This window comes from Panthera pardus, unplaced genomic scaffold (genome assembly GCF_024362965.1).
Source record: "Panthera pardus isolate Hobbes unplaced genomic scaffold, ASM2436296v1 HiC_scaffold_21, whole genome shotgun sequence".
In the NCBI taxonomy this organism is placed as follows: Eukaryota; Metazoa; Chordata; class Mammalia; order Carnivora; family Felidae; genus Panthera; species Panthera pardus.
The window spans coordinates 18,408,343-18,431,298 of NW_026526777.1; the positions used below are offsets into that span (position 1 = coordinate 18,408,343).

The 22,956-nt window shown below is 33.7% G+C and overlaps 1 long non-coding RNA gene across 1 annotated transcript in view; it reads left to right on the top strand.

The window, feature by feature from the left end:
- The first annotated feature begins 1,411 nt into the window (after nucleotides 1-1,411).
- LOC109276694 (uncharacterized) overlaps nucleotides 1,412-22,956 on the top strand; it is a 54,314-nt gene continuing 32,769 nt past the window's right edge. The window contains exon 1 of the long non-coding RNA XR_002084797.2: nucleotides 1,412-1,545. This is a non-coding gene — a long non-coding RNA (uncharacterized LOC109276694). The remainder of the gene's footprint in view (nucleotides 1,546-22,956) is intronic.

Here is a 22,956-nt window from a genome sequence, read left to right on the forward strand (position 1 = left end):
TACATGATTATAAGATACGACCATTGTATATATAAAGTTGTAAAGATATATTACGTAAAGATATGTATAAAAGTCGTAGAGAAGAACAGTTTGTATATATATAGTTGTACTACTAGATACAATTATTATATATTTCTTCTGTAACTTGTTTTACATTTTTTAAATTGAAAATCTATTGTGGACATAGCAGAAACTGTTCATTACCTCTTCTATTCAGTCTCCCTTTTTTCTATATTAATAGAACTGTAAGACTTTGGCTTTTCTTATGGACACCTAGATTAGATTTTATTTGATACATCCTGATTTGCAGTTTGTTGTGATCAAATTGAATGACTAGAAAGTGGCATAAATGTTGTATAAAACTTCCCAGAATATCTTTAAAACATTGGGAAATAAGCTGTATCAGAATCACCTGGGAGCCTTGTTAAAATACTGGGTCCCAACCCTAGTTTCAGACACAATAAATCTGAGATTAGGCCTGAAAATTTGCATTTCAGATAAATATCTAGGTGATGCTGATGCTGCTGGTTCAAAGACCACACTTTGAGAACCAGTACCTTTGTATACTTCTCTTTCCCTTATTCTTCCTGCTGGCTTAATGTGGACAGATTTTCCTGCTTAATCACAAACAGCCATTTTGACATTATGGTAAAAACCACACGCAAGATGGCAGAACAGTAAGATTAAAACTACAAGGACCTCTGATGTTTTATGAGACTTCAGTACCATCTCTGTACTCCCTACCTTTAGGTGAGAGAAGTACATTTTTGCTTTTTTTATTTTTTATGTTATTTGTTTTTAAATTTTGACTTCTTTAGACTATTTTTTGTGTCCTCTCTCATTTGCAGTCAAATTGACATGGATTTCATAGGCATATTTTCACGTAAAATACATATAAATTCAATGTAACGGTTTTAACTGCTGCATAATATATTCTTTTATAGATAAATGAGTTTTCTTTTGTTACAATTAAATACAAAATGAAGACCAGATTTGAGAATTCCCTGAGCAGACAAAACTATTTAAACCACATAAGCAAAACTAACTCTATCTTATTTCATGAGCATCAGGAAATTTCTTAGGTTATTTCTTGTAAATGCTTCTGACAACCACAAAAGAAACTTGTCATCTTCCTAAAACTGGCATGTGATGACCACTTTTAGCCAATCCTCTGCCATCTAGAAGCCCTCATTGTAATAACTAACAGTTGGAAAGGGTAAACACCTTCCTCATTTTTTACTTTGTGAGCCATCCTCTGACTTCGTGCCACGGTGCTTCCTATCAGTCTTTGGATTTGAAGGCTTCCAGCTTGTGAACTGTTCTTATAAATACTCTTTCTAATACTTTCTAAATACTCTTTCTAAATACTATTTATTGATTTGGTAGTTTTAATTGTGCTATTTCTGGATGTTTGACAGTTTCTGAAATAAGAAGTGAGAAGCAAAGAAGACCCCTCAATGATGCTGCAGCTGATCAACAAGCGGATGCTGGACCCACAGACCCATTGGGGTCTTTCTGGTCTCTCGCCCACCCTGGAATTTGGAGGTGAGTCTCTCCTGGAGCCAAGCTCTGCTATCATTGTGTTTTAAACTCTCCAACCTGATTGTACATATCTATGTTTTGAGTTTGAAGCTTCTTGTTAAGTTACCCTGTGTTGTTCAAAGTGGAGGGTGCATGTGATGCCTTGTGTTACAAACAGGGCCCCTCATTGTTAAGAGGCCTTCAAAAATCTACAGAAGTCTATAGGTTGAAAACTCTTTCCCCACCTCTCTCATAAACTTTTGCTTCCTGGGGCACCTGGGTGGCTCAGTTGGTTAAGCATCTGACTTCAGTTCAGGTCATGATCTTATGGTTGGTGAGTTCAAGCCCTGCAGGGTGCTCTGTGCTGACAGCTCGAGCCTGGAACCTACTTTTGATTCTGTGTCTCCCTCTCTCTCTGCCTCTCCCATGTTTGTGCTCTCTCTCTCTTTCTCTCTGGAGAGTAAATAAACATTAAAAAACAAACAAACAAAACTACTGCTTCCTATATGTGTACCCTCTATGGAACAGGATCTTATGTCTGCTTGGAAAATGAGCAAATTTTGGATAATTTGGAATTGTCATCGCCACTTTGGGGGACCTTTAACTTAGAGAATATAATCCATTTTAGGGGGCATGATTGAAAGAAGAGGATCCCAAACTCCTCAGAAAAAAAAATGCAGTGCATTCTTTGGTATGTAGAAGCTTCTAAAAGCCAACATAACTCCAAAAACAGCTTCCCAAAAGAATGCTTATAGTATATAAATAATCTTTTGTAATATCCTTTGGCCAACTGAGCAGGTAACTTAGTCCGTCTGCCACAAACACAATTTGGATTGGGCTGTTCTTTTGAATTTTGTATTATTGTACCTGAGACATGGCTAAAATTTAAAAATGAAAGCTATAAGATTTCTGTGTGTGCATATATATACACACACAGATATATACACATAATATGTATTTATGTATATTTATGTATGCATATATGTATACTATATGTAAGTAATAGTTTCAAAAGCATTTTCCTATTTAATTGGCTTAAAGAAAAATGAGCACTTAAATAAATTAGGTATTCCTAAAACTCTCAAAATACAGAAACTAATTCAAATGATTTTCAAATTCACATGATCTAGAATTATCTCTGATATATAAAAGCTACTTTAAATTTGTTGGTTTAATAAAGCAGACATGTCTTCAGAGTTGTTAATATTAAAAACATTGCAAACATACAACTTTTTCTACCTTGGTTTACTAGTCAAATAAGCTCATGCTATATCTATGTTACCAAATTTGTCAACAACACAAAAATAAAATGATGGTTAGCTGTTTGATATCTAATCTGAACATAATTGGTTAAAATAAGTAATTTAAGCAGATATAAATAAGCTAAACTAAATAATAGATATTTGTTGAATGTCTATATAATTTCCAAATAAGATAATACACTGAGGTATTAATTCTTAAACATTCATTTATTTACTATTGGCTTTTTAATTTTTACAGAGAAAAAATATATTGGGGTTTATTAATAAAATATGACTTTTGTCACATTACAATATACTATTTAAAACATCTCTGAAAATTATAAATTTCATAATTATGTATTTAAAGATTGATTAACCTACTACAGAATGCTGTTGTATGATAGTTCACAAATGCCTGCTTCATAGTTTTCACTGGCTTCAGAAAATAATTTTTGAGCATTATTGAAAAAGTACATTGATATGGGGAATGAGTCTTACTCAGATATAAATCTGGAACTGCTCAGATTTAAATCTAGAAAATCATGGTGACTACATAAATGGTATCCTCCAAGGTCGAGATTTAAAATGTTTAACAACGCTTTGACCCTGACACTGAGTTTACAGGTTGATATTATTGGATGGATATTGGTCATTGTGACTCAGTGAATAATAGTCACTGTGGTTATAGAGCCAGTGTGGTTATAGAGTCATTGAAGAAACAAGTTGTTAACCTGACCAACTCTGACTTAAACTAAACCTTTTTCAGTAAGCTTGGCATGACAATATAAGAGCGAAGTTGGGTTGTGTGATCTCTTCTTTTGATGAAATGATCTTAAGTCACAGCAGACATGTATTCTGTCTTATTCACAGCTGTTTTGCAGTGCTAAGCAGAATTTCTAATATATGATAAATGTTCAAAAATTACATATTTAGTGATTATATATGTAATTTTTATAAATCAACTGTTACTTAGGAAATGATATTTTTATGTAAATACTGTTTGTCAGACTAAAATAGAACTTCCATTAAAAATTCTACCTGTAATACTGTTTAATATATCCAATACTTGCCTACAGAAATTCGAATTTTGCTATCCCAAATTCTATTACTTTATTACTCTGATAAATAATTTTTGTCTCTGTTTTGTGCATTTTTAGATCCCCTAGTTTTTCCTTACTTTAGATTGGCTTTTAAAATTAATTGTAATTTATGGGGTACGTGGGTGGCTCAGTCAGGTAAGTGTCTGACTCTTGATTTTGGCTCAGGTCATGATCTCACAGTTCATGAGTTGGAGCCCTACATCTGGTTCTGCACTGACAGTGAGGATCCCACTTGGGATTTCTGTCTCCCTTTCTCTCTCTGCTCTTCCTCCGTCCCACTCATGTTTTCTCTCTCTCTCTCTCTCTCTCTCTCTCTCTCTCTCTCTCTCTCAAAAATAAATAAATAAATAAATTTGATCCTACTTGTATGCCAATATTCTTGAGAGAATTTCTTTTTAATATATATTATAGGTAAAAAAATTAAAAAATGTGATAAGAATGGTCAAAATATAGTAAATAGTCACTGCAATACCCCCCTTGAGAGAGAAGTGGATAATTTAAAAACAATTTATGGACAATTTCCAACTAATAGCCTGAACCATGTGAAATCACTGTTATTCAACTGTTTTTAAATTATATAAATGAAAGTTTCATGTACCTAATCATTTACTTATCTTCCATAGAAATTTATGTCTAAATATTATTATTAGTTTATTCCTTTCACTGATATTTCACATATTTATTTGTCTTTATTACTGTCATAACCTTTTTAATTTGTTGGGACAGTTACTTTATATATGCTCTGAAAAAAAGGTATATAATGAAATAATTGTCTTAAAGGATTTTTCCTGAGTAGTATACTGAATGATATTAATAATTGCTTGTCCTATTTACTTTTAGGAATCTTAATAAAAAATTAAAAGCATGTAAATAAACTTTTTCAAGACCTGACTATAGTATCTTCAATTAATATTCTTTTTGTTATTCACATATACATTTCTCACCAGTAATTTTTTATTTATTTTTTTAATGTTTATTTACTTTTGAGAGACAGAGTGCAAGTGGGGAAGGGACAGATTCAGAGGGAGACACAGAATCCGAAGCAGGTGCCAGGCTCCTCACTGTCAGCACAGAGCCTGATGATGGGCTCGAACTCACAAACAGTGAGATCATGACCTGAGCCAAAGTCAGATGCTTAACCTAGTCACCCAGGCACCCCTAGTCATTTTTAATTTTTTTAACTGTAATTTTATTTTATTTTTTTAGAAAGAGAGAGTGAGAGCATGAGTTGGGGAGAGGGACAGAAAGAGAGAAAGAGAGAGGGAGAAAGAATCTTAAGCAGGGTCCACACTCAGAGGGGAGCACTATGCAGGACTCAATCCCAAGACTCTGAGATTATGACCTGAGCCAAAATCAAGAGTCAGACTTTCAACCAGTTGAGCCATTCAGCTGCTCCTCACCTGTGATTTTTTTTAAAGCTTTGACTAGAACATCTTCAAATACTCTACTTTCAGGTCTCAAAAATTATTATCAACTGAAAATAAACTAAATTTCCAGCTTTATTCTCTATTTGCACAGACCTGCTAGATGCCAGCCACCAGGTTTAATTAGGAATTAAACAAACTTGAATTTACGTCTTTGCCCTATTATTGGCCTATGAATAACACTGTACAATTTATTTAAATCACCAAGTATTAATATCTTCATCTGTAAAATGAGGTCTTAACTCACTGAGTTGTTGTAAAACTTAAGTTATGCATTCCTTCAGCCTGCAACACAATGCCAGGTGCATGTTAAGCCTCCTAGAAATACTAACATTTCAAATGTGTACCATTCACCAAATGTGAACAATTGGGTTCGTGGCCAATGTTTATATTGCTATACAGTGTTCTAAACTATCTCAAATCTGTAATGAGCTTCACACAAAATGTAATATTTTAATTGAACAAGTTATAAGACAGCATATGTTCTTTGCAAAAATTCAAATGTTACTGAGTAATTGTTACTTGAAACAATTATTGTTCTTATTTTGTTGTATATCTTGCAGGTATTTTTCTGTACATTACATATTCTGTATAGCTGTAGATATGCAGTTTCTTTCATTGCTATTTGCCTTTTTATTCCCCAAATAGTATAATGTTCAACCTCATGTTCTACAATTTGTTATTTCACTTGGTAAATATTAAAGATCTATCTATGTCCAGTTATATGAAACTACCTCTATTTTCTAACTGAACCATAGACTGAATCATAGTGTATGCCACACTTCCTCAGTTTATGGACATTTAGGTTGATTTCAGAGTGGTCATTATTAGGAAATATAGTGCAATGAGCATCTTTATACACATAGCAGGCAAATATGCAAGGTTTCTCTAGTGTAGATCCCACTAACAAAATTTCTCAGTCATAATATGTTCAGTCTTCTTAATCTTATAGCCATCACAAAATAGATCTCTAAAATACCTATAGAAGGGAATCCTGGGTGGCTCAGTTGGTTAAGCATTCAACTCTTGATCTTGGCTGAGGTCATGATCTCATGGTTCGTGAGATTGAGCACTGCATGGGGCTCTGTACTGTCAGGACAGAGTTTCTCTGTGTCCCTCTCTCTTTGACCCTCTCCCACACTCTCTCTCTCAACATAAATAATTTTTTTTAATTAACTTAAAAAAGTAAAATTAAATATCTGTAAATTAAATAAATAAACCCATTAGCTACATTTAAGATTTCCTCTTTTACCCATATATATGCTAATAGTCAATATTTTTTAACTATGTTTTGACAATTAGATGAGTAAAATTATGCTTTTTCATTGATGTTTTAATTTGATTTTCCAATAACTAATATAAACATCTTTTCATATCCTTAATGCTCATTTCTACTTATGCTTCTGTGAAATGACTATTTAGATTATTTGCTTATTTTTCTTTTAAAAACAATAGTATTATTATCATTATATTCTGGATATTATTTGGCTATTATACTGTTGCAAATATTTCTTCTTGAGGGCCAATAAGTTTTTAAAATTTTTTGTAGTCATTTTTTCCCAAGAGGAAGTTTGTAATTTTGATATATTTTGATTCATTTTATTTTCCTCCATGATTTAGCTTCTTATGTGTTCTTGGAAAAAACCATCCCCTATCTCAAGGGCATACATTTGTTCTCCTATATTTTCCCTTACATATTTATTTTTATTCCTTATAAAAATATTGATAATCTTTAATATATCAAGAATGAATCGGGGATAGTGTGAGGTAGGGATTTAATGGAATGTTTTTCTAAACATTTTCTAACTTCACTTATTGAACACTTTTATCTGATTTGAAATATGACTTCTGTATCATAATCAGTTCTCATACACACATGTGGTCTATAGAGCAGTTTTTCTTTTTAACTTCAAGACCTTGCTTTTTTTTAAGGCCAGCTATCAGTTTTAAGGTTCAGGAAATTATTTATAATATTACATAAAACTTTGTGAGTTAATGCATTTCCTTCTGAGTAACCTTAACTTTAATTACATCCTTAATTAGTCTCTCACTCCTACATACACACACACACACACACACACACACACGCACGCACACAAAATGCAACATGCTGAAAGACGTTGCATTTAAAAGAAGGAACATTGGTGAACCTTTCCACCAAAGTTGCTACTATAGAATCATGTTGAGCCTACTTAATAGGCAGAAATCAAAAAGCATCGGAGATTACATTGAAAGTTACCGTTTGCTGGGTAGGTAATAAAATGTTGTTTCATCATATGGAAAGAAAGGTCTTTTAATGAGCGCACTTAAACTTTCCTTGGAAGTTTTATAGTTTGCTCTATAGCCATCTGGACTCAAAGTTTTATTTCTTTTGAATTACTTGATCGTCGCTTCTACTTCAAGCACCACAGGGGCAAGTAGGTTTTCTGGTTGAGCTCCTGAGAGCTGAGGAAAATCTGAATTAATCAAAAATTGGCATGTTCTCACTGCTAAATTTTCAAGGGAGTTTCTTCTATATAGAGTGTCTGATAATATTGAAAACAGCATCTGTTACAGTTTTTGCTTTTGTTTGCCGCTTTGTTGTGGATTGTTGGTTCTTTGTCAGTATATTGAAGCTCATTGTTTTCTTAATTGAAAGGCCGACAGCTGGCTCTTTTTGTTACACTCTTTCCCCTACATGCTATTCAGATACACCTTGATTTAAAATGCAAAGGTGCTGTTATAAATACCTAAAAATCATCTCACATATATGTAACAGGAGGTTCTGATGCAAAATAGAACAAAAATAGACGTTAAATTTTGAATAACACCTAAGTATTGAACACAGATGCTGTTGTTTAACATTTCTCAATAGCATCTTTCATAATTAAAATTTATATACTATATAAAATGCTTTAACTCATATTCCTCATTAACCTTATACCTTCTGAGACATATACCTGTTTACCTTCCATGGGAACTGTAAAAGACCCCCTAGAGGACAGATCTTCCAATTCTTTGGTGATATGGAAATGGAGATGTGCCATGTTCTCAATCAAATGTTGGAAAGCCACATGCAAACCAGATATAGATGGTGTAGAGAAAGTCTTACAAAAATGTAAACAAGCTCCAGCCAACACATTGCCTGAGTGGACTGAAGTGAATGGACCTTACCTATCCCTGTCTGACAGAGGAAAGAGAGAACCCCTTCTCTGGAATTTCTGTGGTTCTTTTATTCATGATATCCATTATATCTTAAAATAAATAAATAGATAAATAAATTTGTATCTATATCATCTGTATCTATGTTTATATCTATATAACATGCAAAGAGCCAATAAAATATGACCAACAATGAAGAGAAAAAGAAAACAGAAATAGACACATTGTGAAGTTTATATAATTAAACTGCATAATGTGTTTGTTTTTTCCTCTTTTGATTTTTCAGACTTTGGACAGTTATAAATGTGGCACATAATTATAATCCTGTCTATAGAGCATTTATTATGTACTTATTGCCTAAATCCTAATAGCCTCACTTATTAATTTAAGTTTGTAATGACAAACTTATTGTGTTAAATACAGATAATATGGAATATAAATTAGAAAAAAAGTCAAATAGACAAATTAATAGATTACAGATATAAAAAGTTTAGTTCGCCAAATATATAAATGATTTTCATTTTCAAATACAAAATTTGTGTGAGCCATTTCAGTATAAAAAACCATCCCATTTTTATACCTGAGAGCTTCTCTTAGGGAGAGGAAATTTAAGCTATGATTATCATTAATTAAGGGTGGTTCAGTTTAGATGATGGGTTGCTATTTTGACCTCCCCAAATGAAATATGATTGAGTGTAATCAAAAAGATAATAATTTACCAAATTCAGAGAGATCCTTTTTAATATTATATAGGTTAAGATTAATTGGAGCATTCCCCAAACCCCTCAAGTGTCTTACTTTTCACGGCTAAAGTGGGAGAGAAATTATATTCATGCAGCTGTCATCAGTAAAGGTGGTCTCTGTAATTCGTCATTCTTTGTTAATAACGTATTAAATTCAGAATATGAGCATCATTTTTCTAATTTAAAACTTAAGGGAATTTTAGCTTATAGTTTACTTAAGTTATTTTATCTTCTTCTATATCCCATTAAAAATAACAGCTAGGGGCACCTGGGTGACTCAGTCGGTTGAGTGTCTGACTTCGGCTCAGGTCATGATCTCGCAGTTCGTGGGGTGCTGACAGCTCAGAGCCTGGAGCCTGCTTCGGATTCTGTGTCTCCCTCTTTCTGTCCCTCTCCTGCTTGCACTCTGTCTCTCTCTCAAAAATAAACATTAAAAAAATTGCTTTGAAAAAAATAACAGCTAATTGGGGGCGCCTGGATGGCTCAGTCGGTGAAGCGTCTGACCCTTGGTTTGGGCGCAGGTCCTGATCTCGCAGGTTGTAGGATCGAGCCCTGTGCAGGGCTCTGCACTGACAGCGAAGAGCAGGCTTGGAATTCTCTCTCTCCCTCTCTTTCTGCCCTGCCCCTGCTTAGATACTCTCTCACTCTCTCAATATAAATAAATAAACATTAAAAAAATAAAAAAATAAAACAACTGCTAATCAAAGCAAAGCATTTTGTAGACCCTCCAAAGAGTCAACAGTCACCTTTTATTATGTGTGTGTCTCCATATGCTTGTTTCTTAATCAACAGGTCTGTTCCGAGATAGTGCTAGGTAATAATATCATTGCAGTGCCTTCTACTACCCAGCTGTGGTAAAACCCGGCTTTTCTCTAATGTGGATCGCTATCATTCAGTCACACAATAGAATCATAATTCTCAACAATTTTCATTCAGGCATGGTCTTGGGTTGACTTTAACCAGTGCAATGTGAATACGCATCAATGTACATCTTGGCAGACATTTGAAGAACCAATTTGCTTCTCACTATATTCACTTTTCTTCTATGTCTGCCCTCTTAACCTGGAAGCATACATCGAGATGGGGCCTACATTAGATTATGACTGAATAAAGACAGTGAACAGAGTTCCCATGATAACACATGAGAGGTGTAGCATGAAGAATAAACTTAATTGTTTTATGCCACGAGGAACTTTGAGATTGATCATTTCCATAGCATAACCTGGCCTCTTCCCGATGACAGGTAAATTGGAACCAAAAGTGGTTTGCAAATAACCTTGAATATGTGGCATGGCCCTGGGAATCAATCAGAGAATGGCAAGGTAAGTGTTAGTGGACTTTGGGAGTTAATGGAATTGGAAGCTGTCAGAGCTGTTCATGTTATGCAATGGCAAAAATGTAGTAAGCCACTTCTCTGTAATGAGCTTAGAGCTTTAGATCAGGGTTGGGAAACTGTTTTTGTTTGTTTGTTTGTTTGTTTGTTTGTTTGTCTTGTAAAAGACTAGATAGTAAGTACTTTAGGTTTTGTGGGCCAAAGGAGTTCTGTTGCAACTACTCAGCTCTGCCATCATTGCAGGAAAGTAGCCACAAACAATATGTAAATAGGTGAGTGTCGCTGTCATTTTCATAAAATATTATTTACCAAAGCAAGTGACCTGCTGGATGCAATAAAAGGTATAGCTGTCACACCCATGTTTAAAAGCTCTGACTGGATTAATGTGATACCCAGAAAATTTTTTTTAGTAAAACAAGTGTCCAAGGGAAAAGAAAATTGTGGCTTTCCCAGGAGACCGCATATGCTCAAGGTATATACAATTTATTTAGTTACATGTCCAGTGAATTGTGGGTGCAATTTTTGGCAAATGTAACTGATTGAAGTCAAATAAATAATAAACCTAGCATGTTTCTAAGACTGTTGCACTATTACATGAAGAACACCATATTAGATTAACTGGGGCTCCTGGTGGCTCCGTTGGTTAAGCATCTGACTTCAGCTCAGGTCATGATGTCACAGTTTGTGGAACAGAGCTCCACATTGCGCTCTGTGCTGACAGCTCAGAACCTGGAGCCTGCTTTGCATTCCGAGTCTCCTTCTCTCTCTCTGCCCCTCCCCTAATTGCGCGCGTGCATGCGCTTGCTCTCTCTCTCTCTCTCTCTCTCTCTCGCTCTCTCTCAAAAATAAATAAACATTAAAAAAATATATAACTGTTCAGTACTTAAAACCCTTCCTTGAGTTTCTTACCTTCTGTATGCAGGGCAGATTGAAAAAGATGCTTAGCCCATAAAGGTGGAGCTGAAAAGAGAATTTAAAGGAAAGAACCATTCATGCTGACAGGTTGATTTACAAAATGAACTAGGAAGCTATTCTCTGGGATTAGAATCTGTCTAATCTAAAAACAGTCTCCTTTCTCAGAATATGAGAGTAAAGGCTTCACCCAGTCTTTGTCTTCTGAAATTTAAATATTGCTGTAAAAAGGAACTGGTGTATAGTTCCTGTTCTTTCTTCCAAAAAGTGTTTATTATAATTATCCTTTCCCAAAACTCTCACCTTTTACTGGGTTTGTGGAGAGTTTATTACTTATCTTCTTAGTTCATAAATCTCTGGATTTAGACCGGATGTAAGATTTTCTAAAGAGACTGAACATGGAGAATAATGAGTTGTGATGGATTTTGGGGGTTATTTCCCTGAAAGAGGGGTCAGTATATTATGCATGGGTGACTTTTTTTTTGTCATAGAAGGACAGATTATTCTACTCATTAGGATTACTCACAAGTGTGTGGTGGTATCACTTGAGAAACATGGAACATCTCTACCCACTTTAAGGCGTTTCCACTTGATTTTATTTTACCAATAAAATTGTGAGCTGACATGATATGTATCATACCTATATGAACATTTTGTCATGTGACCAGCCACTTTTTTCTTTTTCTCTCTCCTTCCCCAAATCATATACCATTTATTAAGGTAGAGCTTCTGCCAGTTGACATTCATGAGTAACTACTAAGGCTTGAATCCCCTCACAGTTATCAATGGCCATATGGCATCAGTGAAAGATACATTTTCTTGCTTTATGCTTAAAATATAAGATGAATAAAAACTTGTTAAAATTGTGCACTTTCCAAACTATACTGGCAACTCTACTAGCAATGCTTTCTCTTCAGTTCTCTTCAATTAGCACTTGTCAGCTTTAAAAATCCATTTAAAGTTCTTAAAAATAAGGAATGTCTTCAAACAAACAAAAGTGTCTGGGTGAAAATCATCCCAGGGCATGGAGCAAGACAGCCAGGAGACAGGGCAGCCAGGAAAGAAGATATCATAGGCTGGTAACACAGGCTGAAGTAGTGAGGGTGCAGAAAGCTATAGGGAGCCTTCCAGAATTCATAAACAGCAAGGGAGGATAGGGTTTGCTTCAGGAAACAGCAACTGGTTTGGGGCTACTAAACTTTGGAACAGCAATAAGGTAGAGAAGCTGAACCTGATATAACCACTTACAAAGTCACCAGTAGGAACAAACACTCCCTGGGGAAAAGCTCCAATACAAAATCCCAGAACCCATACAGAATTACATAAAGCAATAGAATCGTGTCCAAAGATGGCCAAGCACTCAAGAATCCTGGCAGCCATGAAAGAAGTTCTAAAAAAAACAATAAACAACTGATTTTAACTCCAAGGATTACTTGTGTTTGGAAGGTCAATCACAGAATATAGGGTATCTATGTATGAAATGCTTAGGGAACCAGATTATGCAGTTTCTTAAACATTCAACAGAGAAAATGTGAGAAAGACAGATTTGGAAATAAAACTGAAAAGGAAACCTGCAAAAATGAAAAAAAAAAGTTACAATAAAGAATTAATAGATGGTTGGGATGATTATTAAATGACAAAAAAAGTATTTACGATCATCTCACAAAAGGAAAAATAAAATAAAAGTTGGCACCTGCTCTTTTTATTTTTAATGCATAGACAAAAATATCTAGAATATTTGGCATACAGAGCAAATTATCTAACCTAATGAAATGGGAAAAAATGTTCACAATTAATGTAACTCTAAATGAGTATTGTGAGAGGCAATTCCTTTATAGTCAGGGACATTTTCACTACCTACATTCAACAGTGTAGGAGGTGATATAGCAAATGGTAAGAGAAACCTAAAAGCACAAGGATTAGAAAGAGGAAAATTAATCATCATTTGCAGTGAATGTGATTACTTACATGGGGAGGGGGAGAATATACAGACATATTATCAGTATTGACAATAATTGGATAGTAATAGCAAGGTGGCTCAAAATAGGAAAAATCTGGAAAAAAATCAATGTTTATTAACAGCAATGAGAAATTTAAATAGCAAGACAAATTAAATTCTTAGATATTATTGTAACAAAAGATGTGCACATCTATGACCTTTGCAGTAAATTATAAATCTACTGAACAATTATTAAAGCTCTCAAACAATAAGACATACCGCATGTCAATAGATACAATGAATGAATATCATAAAGATGTTATTTCTTCTCTACAGACTCAAACTGATCTACAGATTCAGTGAGTATATAGAATAACAGTGAACTATAAATAGCTTAAACCTTTCTGAAAAAGAAGAATGTGGAAGAAGAAAGGCTTTTATGAAATCCTGAGACTTGTTTTAAGTTATAAGAATTCAGACAGTGTAAAAAGTGAACAAGCATAGGCAAATGACATATATAACAGAATAGTGAACCCAGAAATAGATCCACACAAATATGCCACTTTGATTTAGGGCTGAAGTGGAAAAATGAGCAGCAAAAATTTGTTATCCATATGGAAAGAAAGTGAAATTGAATTTCTCCATCACAATGTTTTCATAATTCAAACCCAGATAGCTTAAAACTTGAAATACCATAACAAATCTTTATAGCATTTGAAAGAAAATATAAATGAATGTATTTTTGATATTGGGAAGTGGAAGATTTCTTAAACAGTATGCAGAAGTGTTCATTATTAAAGAAACAAAATTTAAATGTGGCTACATTTAGTTGAAAAACTTCTGTCCATCCAAAAATACTTGAAAGGGGCGCCTGGGTGGCTCAGTCGGTTAAGCGTCCCACTTCGGCTCAGGTCATGATCTCGCGGTCCGTGGGTTCGAGCCCCGCATCGGGCTCTGTGCTGACAGCTCGGAGCCTGGAGCCTGTTTCAGATTCTGTGTCTCCCTCTTTCTCTGACCCTCCCCTGTTCATGCTCTCTCTCTGTCTCAAAAATAAATAAATGTTAAAAAAAAATTTAAAAAAAACTTGAAAAAGTAACAATCAAGCTATAAACTTTGAAAACTATTTGCAACACACGTAAATTATGAAACATTAGTTTAAAAATATCAAGAATGTAATAAAAATATGTTTTAATAATCTTTTGATGCATAACAAACCACTCCAGAACTTAGTGGATCAAAACAAGAACCATGTGTTTTTCATGGTTCTACTCTTTAGACAGTGCTCCATTGGGATGACATGTCTTCAGGCTACACTGTGTTGACTTGGCAGAAAGACAAGAGCAAAAAAATTCCAGACGCCATGACTACATATATGCCACCTGCACTTGTGTTGTTGAATGCTTGGGACTTCCTCGTTTCAACCTCACATCTTACAGATCCTCTCTTCCTGTGGCTTCTCCCTTCAGCTTCACGGTCAGTCTTCTTTCACAGATAGCTCAGGACTCCATGAGAGTGAAAGGGAAATTACTAACGGTGTTTTAAGGCTAGATCTAGAAGTAATACAGTATCACTTCTGTCTCATTCTACTTACCAAAGCTGTGAAAATTAGTAATGGGAAACCTCACTAAAATGAGGAGGTTTCAGCAAGGGGCGTTTTCACATTATACCACCTGTAGTCAATTGTACACCCAAAAGGAAGAGATGGATTTGACCTTGCATAGAAAACTATTCTATTCCAGTCAGAGAAAGGGAAACTTTCCTTATCCCCACTGGCAACAATTCAGCCAATGAAAAGCCACTGTACTTCAAACTCAGTTTATTCTAATGGACTTTCAATTTATCATACCCTTCCCAACTTACCTCTCTTCTCCTTAAAAAAGCATACCTCTCCTTTCCCCCCTAGACTTGCCTACAGTTTTATTGCAGCTTATTTGTTCCACATTGCGATTCTCTTTTATTCCTGAATAAACCCATCCTGTGCTGGAAAACAAACAAACAAACAAACAAACAAACAAACAAACAAACAAACATGGCAGTTATTATTTTTAAGGTTAACAAAGCAAATCACAAATTTGAGGGGAGGAAACAGACTCTAACTCTTGTTGGAAGAAGTGGCAAATGACCTTTAGTGTAAGAGAGACTGTTAGGACCATTTTTTAAACAACCTACCATGTAAATCTATGGAAAAATGAGCAAACAACCGTAGACATTCCCCAGCAAAAAACAAAACAAACAAAACAAAACAAAATGAAAAAACATGACCATAAAAAGAGGTGCTCTGTCTCATGAGCTTGATGATTAGTCAGAGCAAAGTAAGACCACAATGAGATTCCACTTCATGCTCATTTAATTACCCAAAAAACCTGAAAATACCAAATACCAAATATTAGAAAGGTTTTTCCATTACTGAGCTCTCTTAATCTTTGGTAATGAGAGTGTTAATTGATACAATTTCTGGTAAATATTTCAGAATTATCTTGTAAAGTTGAGCACCCACATATTCTAGCCTAACTATTATAGTCTTGTATGAATGATGCAATCTTGCTGCAAAGAACCAGAAGATACATAGGAGAATGCTCATAATGGCTTCATTTGTAATAACAAAACCTCGGAACAGACTCAATGCCCACAAATGGAAAAGTGAATGAATAAAGGAAAGTTTGATATCTTCACACACTATGGAATATTATTTCACAGGGGGAATGACTATTTGATATGATAACATGAATGAATCATGGAAACATCATGCTGAGTGAAAAGAACAAATCCAAGTAGACTGCATAGAATATGATACTTTCTTAATATAGTTTCAGAGGAAACAAAAATAAACAATACATTAATATGAATGTATACATACATACACAAATATTTATCATTCTGTAAAGTGATAAAATTATGTGTAAATATAAAAGTATGTGCAGTTATAGGCAACATATGTGGGCAGAATATGGGAGGATCACACAGGTATGTATGTATCATTCACAAATGTTTCAGGACTTGGGTAATAGATTCATAATTATTTATCATTATTATATTTTAAATTATACAATTCTCTCTAAATTGTACTGTTACTTAGGAAAGTTGGAATGTGAATGTGCATTCCCATGCAACAAGTTTTTATGTAATTATGCATTTCATTTTTTTCTCTTACCCTTTTTCTTCTTCATGTGACTAATTTACTTTTCTCCTTGTATTATCTCTTGCTGTATAAAAAATTACTCCCAAATTCAGCTGCACAAAACAACAAGCATTTATGTTATTGCATTGCTTGTTAGGGTTAGGAATCTGACAGAGCTTTAGTTAGATAATTCTGACTCGGGTCTTATGAAGTTACACTTTGCTGTAGGCTGATGCTGCCGTCATCTGAAGACTTGACTGGTAAATCTGCTTCCACATTCACTCACATGACTGTAGGCAGAGGCCTCAGTTCCTTGCTGGATGTTTGTTGTTCAGAAGAGCTCAGTTTTTCACCATGTGGACTTTTCCACAGACATGCTCATGATATGGCATCTGGCTTCTCCTAGAGCACACCTACTCCAAGAGAAAACTCAATCAAGATAATAAAATAATCTCAGGACGTAACATACCATCTCTTTTGCCATATTCTACTTGTCACACAGGCCAAAACTAATGTAATATGGGAAGGGACTCCAGGGCGTGAATACAATGAGGTAGGCATCATTGGGAGCCATCTTGCAGGCTGGCTATTACACTCAGAAGCTAAAAATAATAATACATCAACAGTACTACATAAAGACAAATGTGAATTCAATATTTCTCAATTTAAGTTAGCATACTAAAACACATCCATCATCAAATTTATTAACTTTTATAATTCTCATAAATTTCTTTACAATTTCTAAAATAGTTTCTCTACAGTTTTGATTTTCGTCCTAATTAAATCCACATTGCACTAACCAGCTTGTAAGAAAAATTCATTCACTATTTTAATTTATATTTCTTTTTTATAAGGAAAATTAAAACCATATTTGTAATTGCTATTACTTTCAGAGAAATATATATAATCTTTTACATTTGTTTTGAGTTAGTTTATATAAACTATGTGAGGAAATATCCCCATTCATTTTTCACATCTCTTCTATAGTTAAATCAATTTATGCCTTTACCTGTGAGTATTTAAATAACACTATTGGGGATTTTATTTACTGACTGAAATATTCACTGACAAAAACACATTTTCAAGTTATTCTCAAATTATCTTCTGTGAAAATATGTGGTATATCCTAATTTTACATATATGTTTTTAAATCATTTTTTTCCTCTAAAATCTTGTTGGGATATTGGGAATTTATAGTGTTCAGTGTATTGCATCAATGTTTTTGCAACAATGGGAGACAGACTCTGTGTTTCTTGCCATTATTCATCTGAAACACGTATTACCTGGGTGCTTGATCAAAGCACTTACTCATGCATTTGATATTTTATGGATAATTAATGACCATGGTTATGTTTATATAGTTCATCAATGTTTCAAAATTTCATATTTAAACACAGTAATTGTAATGTATAAATCACAGAATAAATGATAAAGCTACATCTAATATTTTTCAATTTCTGTGTTTTCAAAATATTTGATGTATGTTATTACTGTTGCTTTATGTTATAGGTCTTTCTCTATTAAAGAGATTTTGCTAGTATTTTCACATAATTATATTGATATTGGTCCATTTCATATATTTGCACTCTTTGATGCATTTGTATTTTATAATCTAAATTGTCATTAGGAATTATATTTTATAAGAAATGCTTTCTTGAGGTAGATAGTACTTCTCTAGTACCTTCTAGTCCTTTAAAGATACCCTGCATGTGACCATATTAGCTATTAGTACTAGTTTTGATGGTTTCTATTCTGTCTATAAATACCTACATTGTAGCCAGCATTTTGAAAATTCATATATTAACTGAAGGAATCTTTGTAAAAATGTTATAGAAATAACTCTGATAATTTTGATGTGATATTTTTTCACCAATTTTAGGAGTCATATATACATGACTGTATATATGTCATATACATATACATATATATGACATATACATATATATATAACATATATACGTTGTGTGTGCCTGGTGGCTTTTCTAATCATTGATATATGGAAAACTTTTTGACAGATTCCTAGTTAATTTAATGTGGTTTCATAGTTTTTTTAAAGTGGAGACTTTGAATCATTTTTCAGTTCTTCATATTTAAATATTTAATCCCATTATTCCATCTTTTTTTTTGTAGTAAATTTACAGGGAAAATGTAATGCATTGAGTAAAATGCTGAAAGCATTTGGATGGTTAAGCATTTTAATTATGAAGCTTCTCATTTCGTGTCTTTGTTTGTCATAAAAGCAGATAGTTATTGAGGCAGTTATAGCTACCTGAACATAAAGAACCTAGACTATTTCGTATGCTCATGCCAACGCCATGCATATATCTAAAATTCAGATGTAGTATTCCATCTGCAATTATGTTTGATTGGTTTTATTTGTCATTTGCAGGGAGTCCCAAATGAATCACTAAAAAATAGTCCATCAATTCCTCAATATAAAATGATCCATTATTATAGAGTATGATAAGTCTAAGAACATAGTTTCCCAACAAATGATTACCTTGCAAAGTAAAAGTATCCTATCTCCTCTGAGAGCACAATAATTCAAGGCTAGAAATGTAGTTTTGTTCCATGGCTGACTGGATCGAGCACATTTTAGCATACTGTCTAAACACATGAATAAAAGGACAGAAAAAAAATGCAATGAAAATTTATGAAGTACAGTGTGTTCTTATATTGTTAACCTAACTTTCCAATTGTAAAGAAATGTGACTATATTATAAGAATTATTCCTCCCCATAATCTCTACTGTTTAATTGATTGTATAATTGATACTGCTTAAAGAGCATATAGCAGTCAGTAATCTTTTTAATAATGGAATGACACAGAAATGTAATCTAAGGACATAAAAATAATGGATAAATTGACACAGATTTTAATGGGAATTTCTTGTAAAACCCTTTAGTAATTATTCTTTTGGAATTGAGGAGACTTTTTTTTTTCTTTTAACAAGAGTCATTACTAAAGTAGAATGATGATACAAGATACAAGAAAAGAAACAGAACTTGAATACTGGAATGTATAAAACATCCTAAGAGTTGAAATTATGGAGTCAGTAACATGTGGTTGACTGAAATTTATGCAATCTACAAGCTTTATTATTTCTCAAAGTTCTTTGCAAGAGTATTTTACATAGACAAATACGTTTGGTATGCACTTAAACTCTATTGAAAGTAAGATTATGGACAAATAACTCTTTTAATTTGGAGCTGACACTTACTACCTGTGTAATTTTAGAATAGGTAATTACTTAACCTTTCTGTGCCTCAGTTTACTTACCTGCAGACCAGAATAATTAAAATACCAAACTATAGTGTTATTATTAAAATTACAGTTATAAATGTAAAGTAGCTTAGGAGAGTATAGACTAATAATGTGTACATAATCAATATGAGCTATGAGTATTAGAATTCTAATGTCATACATTCCCTGAAGGTCTGTATATATGTGAGAAACTTTTTTTTTTTTTTTTTTTTTTTTTTTTTTTTTTTTTTTTTGGCTAGGAGAAAGGTGTTCATCCTAGAAAGTTCTTATTTAGGAAGTATGAAGAATGATATTGTTTTCACATCAATCTTCTTTTTCCAAAGGCATGATACCATCATAACATTCAAGGACAAACACTTTATTAAATGTTTTGCTGGTGGGCCTGTTCTTTATTGACTGACATTGTCATCAATCCTTCACCCCAGTGGCTAGAACATACCTTAAGTATCAGTTCATCTCTGCTTACAAGAACAAAAGTCATTCCATTACAATGAGTTTTTAAAATATATATATATAGTGTATTGAAAAGAATATTTCACTGAAAATTGATTACGTCATTCTCATGGCATTCCAATAAATCCATCTTACTATCCTGTGTAGTCTAAATATTCAGCATAGCAGTGAGTAAGGGTGCAAGCATGCACGGTGTGCCTTTGGATTCTAGTTCCACTGCTCACCTACTGTGTGAACTTGACAAGTACTTACTCAAAGTTTTAGGTTTCTCATCTGTGAAATGGAAATAAAAATAGTATTGGCTTCAGAGAATACTTCTGAGTACTAAATGAAATAATCCATTTAAAAATGTTTAACACTTTGCCAGGTACAGAGAACAGTTAGCACAGAATGTTGTCTTCATTGATGTTTTGTCATTGGTGGTGGCGGTGATGCTGTTACTAAATTTGGCAATTTTCTTTTGCCCTAATAAAAGTTTTGAGTCTATATTCATATGTATATAAATTTTATATGAATATATATACACATATACACCCATATATATGTATGCTATGTGTGTATATATGTATGTATGTGTGTGTATATAGACATTATTTCTCTCTTTTCCACTACTTTAAACTACTCTATACATGGTATTTTGTTTCTTTACATCTGGCTGTAGTATAGGCATTTCTACACATATTAACATAATGTAATTAGTCCGTGTTATGAACAGGACAATGTCTTTAATAGAGGTGGATGTGGTGTTATATATACAATTAATTGAAAACCTGATTCATTGACAAAAAAAATAAAACAATAAGTGGTAGGTTTCCTCAGAAACTAAAGTTAAAATTAATAAACTCCCTCATGCAAACTTCCTGGCATTATTGCTGAAGAATATGCAATAGACGGTAGGGAAAAAGATTTTCTGTAGATTATGAGAAAAGTAGGAATCTTAAAAAGGCAGTAGAAAGATTAAACAGAAAAGTATATACCTAAGAATAGGAAATCCTTTTATCTCATCTCCATTTTCAGATGATGATTTTACATTACTCTTCAATGAGAAAATTGAAGTAATTGGAAAAAAAATTCAGAAACTCCTACTTCTATGTCTATGCACCTGTCCACATATACTCTGCTTTCTTTCCTACTGCTACTAAAGAGCTCCACCAGATTCAATATTCGTCAAATCTGCCTTTGTATAAGAGATCCTGGGCATGTACCTGCACTCTTCCCCCAAAGCAGTCCTTATCAACACCTCCAGTACTTACTGCTAAATCCAGTGGCAAATTATCAGTCTTCGTGGTATTTGGCCTAAGTAGTACTTGAGCAGGTATTTTACCTCCTGCTCTTTGATAAACTTTATCACTTCCTTTTCAAAACAATAGTTTCTTCCTTTTTCTCCATTCTTGTTCCTACCATTTATAGCTTCTGTGAATTCCACCTCTTTTAATATTGGAATGTTTGGAATTCAATCTGTGGAACTCTTTTGTTATCTTTGTATAAAATTATTCTTCACACTCCATCCAATCATGTGACTTTAAAAACCACCTACATAGTGAAAATTTCAAATTTATACCTCCATCTCAGATTAGCCTCTGAAAATTCGGATTCCTACATAAAACTAATAACGCAGTATTCCCGCTTAAAACTCTTAACCTACGGGTCAAAATTCACGTAAACTCATATTGCTCACACTTGCTCCTTATGCATTCATTTGCATCTCATTAATGACATTCCATTCTTTACTTTGTGGGGTACCTTTCTGAACGTTTACTTCGTGACCACAGCTAATATTTCAGGAAAATATGTTGACTCTCTATTTTTTAAGAAGCAAAAATCTTGAATCAGACCACTTCTCACCAACTTTAACTGTTTTATTTTTCAAAATATGTCAGTAGTTTTATTCATTTTTTAAGGTTGTTTTATTTATTTTGCAAGAAAGAGAGAAAGAGAGAGAGAGAAATAGAGCGCTTGGGAGGGGCAGAGAGACAGAGAGAGACACACACAGAGAGAGAAAATCCCAAGCAGGCTCCGTGCCATCAGAGCAGAGCCCAATGTGGGGCTCAATCTCACGAACCATGAGATCATGACCTGAGCCAAAATCGAGAGTGAGACACTCAAACCAGCTGACCCACTCATATACATTTTAAATCTGTATATACTATATATACTATAATTCCACAAGATATAATTGTTTTGTGCAATTACTGTTCAGGTAATTTTCAGCTGAATTTCAGTGTTCAGTTGTCTTTATCCTTGTAATTTCCTTTGTTCTTTGTTACTCTCTTCCATTCTATGGTTCGCTCTTGGGCCATTTTGATCCTGCCTCTTTGGTATTCTTCTCTGGAACATTAGTCTTTGCAATTCTGCGTCCTTAGCAGCTCTCAGCTGCCTTCACATCAGTCATTTCTCTATTTGTTTCTTTTTTCCTAGTTGTTACTAAACTATGTATGGATGGTCTACCTTCCACTATTCCATTCCTCCTTGGAATTTTATGCACATTATTTTTCATGTGTTTTTGATAGCAGTACATCAAGGAAGGTAATATCAATATTTCAGTTTTACAATCAGGAAACTAATATCTTCTGAATCTAATCAAGATTCCTAAGATCTCTTAGTTCATAAGTTATGCAGTCAAAACTCAAATGCAGGCCTGTATTAATCCAATTCTCACACATTTTTTACTTAGTAAAGATATAGCCAAAGACTACATGAAGTTCTTAGTTACTCATACAAATTTAAAGAAAACTTACTGTGTTCCAGGCATCATACCACCTTTTGA